Here is an 8,046-nt window from a genome sequence, read left to right on the forward strand (position 1 = left end):
GGTTCAAAACTCCACTTTTAGGCGTTCATGCCTGGGCCCTGGAAGTCTGTGATTTGTTTTTTCTTATGGTGCATGAGAAGCTGCGTTGTTTGATTAGGGTAAAAGTTTGTGAGGCAATTCAACTCAGCATTCAGTTAAAGAAACTAGACATTTTCACAAAATCATAAATACAGTGTGAAGGCAGATTGAGAACGAGTTGCCTGTTGCATATGTTCCCTGCGCGGCTCCTCAGGGCTGTTCCTACATAGACATTTTCTCACTCCATCTGTTCCCTCTGCCTGAATGACAGATCGGCTCCTGCCAACACTCTCTTCCCCAGCAAGAGGGAGAAAATGTTTCCAGGTGCACATGGACATACCTGATCTCTTGCCTCATCATCCCATTAATTTATTTGCTAATAATAAGCGAGTAGATTGAGAGGAAACAGCTAAAGATGGGGAAGTGCTTCAATGTTATAGATTTGGGATAAAAGAAGAAATAAACCCTACATAACCTTCTGAGATAAGCTGAAGCCAAGTCTCTACTACTAAATATTTGGTCCCCAGGAGCCATCCTGCAGTGTCATTATATTAACAGTGACACTGAATGAAGACGTACTCATGAATTCACATTTGCTGATGTATCTATTGCTTAATAAGTTGTTTTCAATCAAGATATTCTAGGAGTTAGAACAGGAAACCAACAACATGCTAGTGAAAATGGTTATATAATCTCCAGAGCCTAGAGCAAACCATTTCTTCTAAGTGTTTCCATTACTTTATCTAAAAACAGTCAGCTGATAAGATTTGATTTCTCTCTGTATTAAATGCAGCAATAAGAATTTTTTTTTGTAAGGTGATTCAATGTCCTCTGACTAATTGTGCTATGTGGATTTCAAGTACTAGTGTATCATGGAACATTAAGTCTACATAGTGTTGTAGTTTATTTAGATGATTCATTTGAAGCTCTTGGAATAGGGACTGTTTTGAATACATCTTTGTATCCCCCAACAGAACCTCACAGTGTGCCTCACAGAGAGTTGGGCTGAATAGATTTTTGTTAAATGAATAGATTTTCCAGCCTCAGTCTGTAGCTACAATTTCCCAGAGGGAAGGGGAGAACTTGTTTTAGAATTGGGATTGAAAGAGCGATCTCACACCTAAGACCTGAAGGATAAATGCAGCCAAACTGGAGACAGTTCACAACAGAAAACCACTGCATAACTGATCTCTAAGACCATTGTCTCAACATTGCCTAGTTCCATCTGTGCCCCTTCACGTATGTAGACTTTGTATACTAGTCCACCGTCAACCGTAGGCAAAGGGCCTTTGTAGATCTCACAGGTTTGTATCCATCATAGTTGGGATGAAGACAGAATCTCTCACTCTTTCTCTCTCTTTCTGTCTTTGGCTCTCCACCTCTCTGAAATTAAGTATTAGAAGAAAGTAATATAAGGGAAAAGACAAACTGCAATTTCCTAGTTGCTACTTGAAGGTACTATATACCTCTAGTCTAAGGATACATAACGATATGTATTTCCCACTTCTTCAAAACTCATGGCCTGGCTTAAGAGACATGATCTGTGTTAGAAATTATTTCCCTATGAGGATTAACTCAAACATTAATTCATTCACAAATTCATTGGGTTTTACCCTGCACACACAATGGAAAATATATTTTTCTAGGAAGTAATTATTTCGGGAGAGGTGGATATGCTGTATCCAGAAATATCCACACAAAAGGTGGAAAGGACTAAATCTGCAATAGATTAAAAACAGGAAAGAAAACTTCAGATGCCTTCATTCTTTTTTTGTGATGCAGGAGATGAAATACTTTCTTGAAAAAAGAAAAGAAACACTTGTTGAACACATAAGGAGCTAAAAATATGCATTAAGCAATTTATTCTCATACAATGTCATTGTGCATTATACATGTGTATATACACACATACACACATATATGTGCATGATACATATATACATACACAGATATTTTTATTCATATCTCTGCTTGACACATCATAAAACTCATGACTGAAAACAGTTACATTGAGTGAATTGCTTATCTTCTTACATGTGAAATTATTTTAAATAGCATATAATTTCTCATTCACTTTTTTAATAGATGAAGAAAATGGCTGAACAGAAATTCTGTCGCAGAGAGAAATAAAAAGGCAGCGTATTTTTTTTCAGAGAATTATCAAATGCTGACATCTAGTGGCTATCGACATCTATTGTTACGGAGAACTTTTAACAGCACGACATACTTACTTTCCATGTACCGCAGATGCCATGTTTCTGAATACAAATGTACACATATATACGGATAGATGTATCACATTTGTATGCCCTATTGTCGTTCTTATATGTGAAACTCTTGAAGTTTAGATAGAATGAAAAACGATGGTGAAATGGACACTTTGTGCTCAGCTACATGCCACATTTTGCATAAAGCTTGCTTGCTTTCCTTCTCTCTCTTTCTTCTTCCTTCCTTCCTTCCTTTCTTTTCTTTTTGTCATTTATTTGTTCATTTGTCATTTATTGTGCAGGATAATGTCTTTGTAAACAGGCTTGCCCCGTCCTGGACTTCAGACCTTTTGTAATCTGAAATAAGCCTATTATGCATTAAATTCCTCTGACATTTTTTAGTGCTTCTGTAAATTTCCTATCTCTGCCCTGCTTTTACCACAATACTTGAAGTTACACATGCAAAAGCATGTCCCAGTAATAGTTCTCATTCCTTTTTTGCTTTGTGTACTTGGCACCTTCCATTACATTATACAGTTTATATAATACATAATATAATATATATTATAATATATAATAACATAAAATACATTATATATACAAAATACGTTGATACGTATTATAGCTATTCCGTCAAATACATCTTGATTTCCCCCACCCTTCCTCTCTCCCTCATTCTTTTCTCTTCCTTCCTTCCTTGCTTGCTTCTTTCCTTCCTTCCTTCCTTTCCTACACCTTATAATATTCATGCAACAGTTATTGCTGGTACATTTCTTAAAGGCTTATCTATTCTTTTCATTGATGAATATACATAGTAAAAAAGTCTTATTATGAAAAGCAGATTACATTGGATGCTTTCTTGATTTTTTTCCCCCAATTATAGCTTCTCTCCTTGATCCTTCTCCAAAAGCCATCGATTTAATGAGTTTGTGAAGAGCTTTCTAAGCATGGACTTCATTCCTTGTGGAATTTACATTCATTTTTCCAGAAGACTGCTCAGACAGTTCTGTGGCAGGAAATGCAAAGTAATCAGCTTAGTGCTTTTATTCATGAAGTCTGTCAAGTTAAGCTGTCAGAAACACAGAGAAATGAGATTTAAAAAAAGAAAAAGAGCAAAGAGATAGATTATAGCTCCCATAGGTAGTGAAGAGTGTTTGCCTCCTAGGTTAACCTGTTAACAATTGGGTTTAGAAGCTTTCTTCAGAATTTGAAATGGGCTAAGGGTCTATCAGAGAGCACCTTGAAGAGGCAATTACAGAACTCCTCCAAGCAGTATGTGATTCTCCTTTCCACTTCTGTCTTGCTCCTACTCTTTCAGAAATACACTCTGCCCTGCACTTGAAGTTGATTTTGGCATATGGCTAAAAGAGAAAATGAGAAGTCCTCACTTATCAATAACACTGAATGTAAGTGATCTCAGTTTTCCAATTAAAGGGCATATAGTAGCTGAATGGATAAAGATAAAAAGATTCAAATATAAACTGCTCTCAAGAAATTCACTACACCTTTAAAGACACACATAGACTTAAAGTGAAAGGGTGGGAAAAGACATACCATGCAACTGGACACCAAAAGATAGCAGGAGTCTCTATACTCCTCATATCAGATGAAATAGACTACAAATCAAAGACTATTAAAAAAAGGACATGGAAGGTCACTTCACTACACAGTGACAAAGGGATCAATTCAATAAGAGGTTATAACAATTATAAATATCCATGTACCCAACACCAGAGCTCCCAAATATATAAAGCAAACATTAATATCTAAAGGGAAAGATAGACTGCAGTACATTAAAAGTAAAGGACTTTAACACCCAGTCTCTCTAATGGACAGATCAACCAGACAAGAAGTCAATGAAGAAACAGTGGAGTTAAACTACACATTAGGTCTAACTGGCCTAACTGACAGAAAACTGAAACTAGATCTATATCTCTTACCATGGACAAAAATCAAATGCAAGTGGATTACAGCCTTGAATCACTTGAATCTAAGACCTGAAACTAAGAAACTACTACAAGAAAACCTGGGGGAAATGCTCCAGGACATTTGTCTGGGCAACAATTTCTTGTGTAAGACCAGAAAAGCACAGGCAACCAAAACAAAAATACACAATTAGAATTCCATCTAGCTAAAACGCTACTGTACTGCAAAGGAAACTATCAGCAAAATAAAGAGACAACCCAAAGAATGCAAGAAAATATTTGCAAATGACCTATCTGACAAGGGATTAATAACCAGAATATATAAAGAGCTCAAGCATTTCAGTAGCGAAATAATAATGAATACTCTTGATTTAAAAAATGGGCAAAAGATTTGAATAGGCATTTCTCAAAAGAAGACATACAAATGGTTCACAGATACATAAAACATGCTCGACATCACTATCAGGGAAATGCAAATCAAAACCACAATGTGATATCATCTCATCCCATTTAAAATGGCTTGTATCAAAAAGACAAGCAATGACAGATGCCAGCGATAATGTGGAGAAAGGGGAAACCACATATGTTCTTGGTGGGAATGTAAATTAGGTACATTATAATTCCATTCTTTTGTCATTTTAAAATATGCAATAAATTATTCTTAACTGTAGTCATCCTATTGCGCTACTGAATACTAGATCTTATTCCTTCCATCTAACTGTATTTTTATACTCACTATTTTTATACTCACTTTACCCTAGTCCCACCCCACTACCCTTCCCATCCTCTGGTAACCATTCTTCTACTTTCTATCTCCATGAGTTCAATTGTTTCTTTTTCTTAATTTTTAGCTCTCACACATGAGATGAGAACATGCAAAATTTGTCTTATTTTGCCTAACTTATTTCACTAAACATCATGTCCTCCCATTCCATTCATGTTGCTGCAAATGACAGAATTTCATTCTTTTTATGGCTGAATTGGCTGAATAATATTCCATTACATATATATATTCCATGTTTTCTTTATACATCTATCTGTTGATGGAAACTTAGGTTGATGACATATGTTGACTATTGTGAGCAGTGCTGCAATAAACATGGCTGTTGATATTTCTTCAATATACTGATTTCCTTTCTTTTGAATATATACCCAGAAATGGGAATGCTGGAGCATATGGTAGTTCTATTTTTAGTTTTTTGAGGAATGTCCACACTGTTCTCCACAGTGGCTGTACTGATTTACATTCTAACCAACAGCGTACAGTGCTCCCATTTCTCCACATCCTCACCAGCATTCCCTATTGTCTGTCTTTTGGATAAAAGCCATATTAACTGGGGAGAGATGATATTTCATTGTGGTTTTGATTTGCATTTCTCTGATGATTAGTGAAATTGAGCATTTTAAAAATACATCTATTGGCCATTTGTATGTCTTCTTTTGAGAAATATCTGTTCAGATCTTTTGCTCATTTTTAATTTGATTATTTAATTTTTTCCTGTTGTTTCAGCTCCTTATATAATCTTGTTATTAATTTCTTGTCAGATGGGTGGTTTGCAAATGTTTCCTTTATCTCATTCTGTGGATTTTATATTCACTTTGTTGAGTGTTTTCTTTGCTGTGCAGAAACTTTTAACTTGATTGATCCCATTTGTCTGTTTTTGTTTTGCTTGCCTGTGCTTTTGAGGTCTTACTCAAGAAATCGTCATCCAAACCAATGTCCTGGATCATTTCCCCAATGTTTTCTTGTAGTAGTTTCATACTTTAAGTTATTAGTTTTAAGTTTTTAATCCACTTTATTTGATTTTTGTGTATGTTGAGGGATAGGGATCTAGTTTCATTTTTCTGTATATAGTTATCCAGTTTTACCAGCACTATTTATTGAAGATACTGTCCTTTCCCCAATGTATGTTCTTCACATTTGTGAAAAATACATTTGTAAAAAATGAGTTGACTGGAAATGTGTTTTTAAAAATCTGGGTTCCCTATTCTGTTTCATTGTTCCATGTGTCTGTTTTTATGTCAGCACTAGGCTGTTTGGTTACTATGGTTTTGTAGTATAATTTATAGTCAGTTAATGTGATGCCTCCAGCTTTGTTGTTTTTGCTCAGGATGGCTTTGGCTCTTCTGAGTCTTTTGTAGTTCCTTATACATTATATAATTTTTTTTTCTATTTCTGTGAAGATGTCATTGGTATTTGAATAGGGATTGCATTGAATCTGTAGATTGCTTTGGATAGTATGGACATTTCAACAATATTAATTATTCCAATCCATGAGCATGAAATATCTTTCTAGTTTTTGGTGTCCTCTTCAATTTCTGTCACCAATGTTTTACAGTTTTCATTGTACAGACCTCTCACTTCTTTGGTTAAGCTTATTCCTAGGTATTTCATTTTATTTGTAGCTATTGTAAAGGGGATTATTATTTTTTTTCAGTTGTTCACCTTTGGCGTATAGAAATGTTACCCACCCCCCCCACCCCCAAGTTCAATTCTTATCTGGTCTACTACTATCATGCCTGGGAAAAAAAAAAAAAAAGCTCTGTAGAGATTCTCTCCACTGCAGAGTCAATCCATTATTTTCTTACTTGTTTTTATTCAGCCCAATGTCTTGAAATGACAGCTTCAATATTTTTTATTATATCTTCATCTGTCATCAGATACCAACTAAATCTTCACTACTAGAGATCATCATTAGTCTCCTGCTTTCCAAATGCAACAGTAAGCCCATATTCTTGACTCTGTAGAATTGATCATTTTGTCCAATACACCTTCACTACTTCTTCCCACTTCTCCTGTGACACATAAAATTATTGCTTATGCTCCAACTTCACTGGTAATTGCCTTCTTACTCTCAGGATCTAAATAGAGATGTTTCACAATGTTCTTTCTTTGATATCATTTCTCTGTACAAAATTTTACTCAGGAATCTAAACTACTTCAATGTCTTTAACTAGTTCTCTGTTCACATCTTGCCTAATTTAATCAAATAGTTCCTTAATGCTATTTTATTTTTGCTCAAATTTTTATATTATAACAAACAATTGAAACATATTTTATGTTGCTTTCATTATTGATTTTTTTATCATTTTCTTAGATTAAAAATTTAAGTTTGCACTCCAAAACCTCTTCTAGCTTAATGCCTACTCAGAAAAGAATTTCACTCTCTCAAGACACATTTTCTTTATTTCCCAAGATAATTATAAACATATCTAAATCATAGGATTGTTTTAAGGATTAAAAGAGATGATATAGCTCTTGGGAGGCCGAGGCGGGCGGATTGCTCAAGGTCAGGAGTTCAAAACCAGCCTGAGCAAGAGCGAGACCCCGTCTCTACTATAAATAGAAAGAAATTAATTGGCCAACTGATATATACTTAAAAAATTAGCCGGGCATGGTGGCACATGCCTGTAGTCCCAGCTACTCGGGAGGCTGAGGCAGAAGGATCACTCAAGCCCAGGAGTTTGAGGTTGCTGTGAGCTAGGCTGATGCCACGGCACTCACTCTAGCCTGGACAACAAAGTGAGACTCTGTCTCAAAAAAAAAAAAAATAAAATAAAATAAAAAGAGATGATAAATATAGGACATATTTCATAGTCAAGACACGTGGTGAGAGTTAAATTTAGTTATAAGTTTTATAATATTTGTGATGTGTTTTTATTAGTATTCTTTCATCTGTATTGTTTAATTGTCTTCGGCAACATAGAGCAATTTATCCTTCTTCCAGAAGTATGTGAAGACATCTACTTTTTGATATTTTAATAGGAAGTGACATAATCAGAATTTTTTTTTATCATACTAGCCCTTTTGTCACTGGAGGAAACCCTCACCATCCTGACCTTCAGGTCTTACTGGTTGGATTGTGCAACACTTCCATGCCTAAACCTCCAGTGGC

The sequence above is a fragment of the Microcebus murinus genome, chromosome 15 (genome assembly GCF_040939455.1).
Source record: "Microcebus murinus isolate Inina chromosome 15, M.murinus_Inina_mat1.0, whole genome shotgun sequence".
NCBI lineage: Eukaryota > Metazoa > Chordata > Mammalia > Primates > Cheirogaleidae > Microcebus > Microcebus murinus.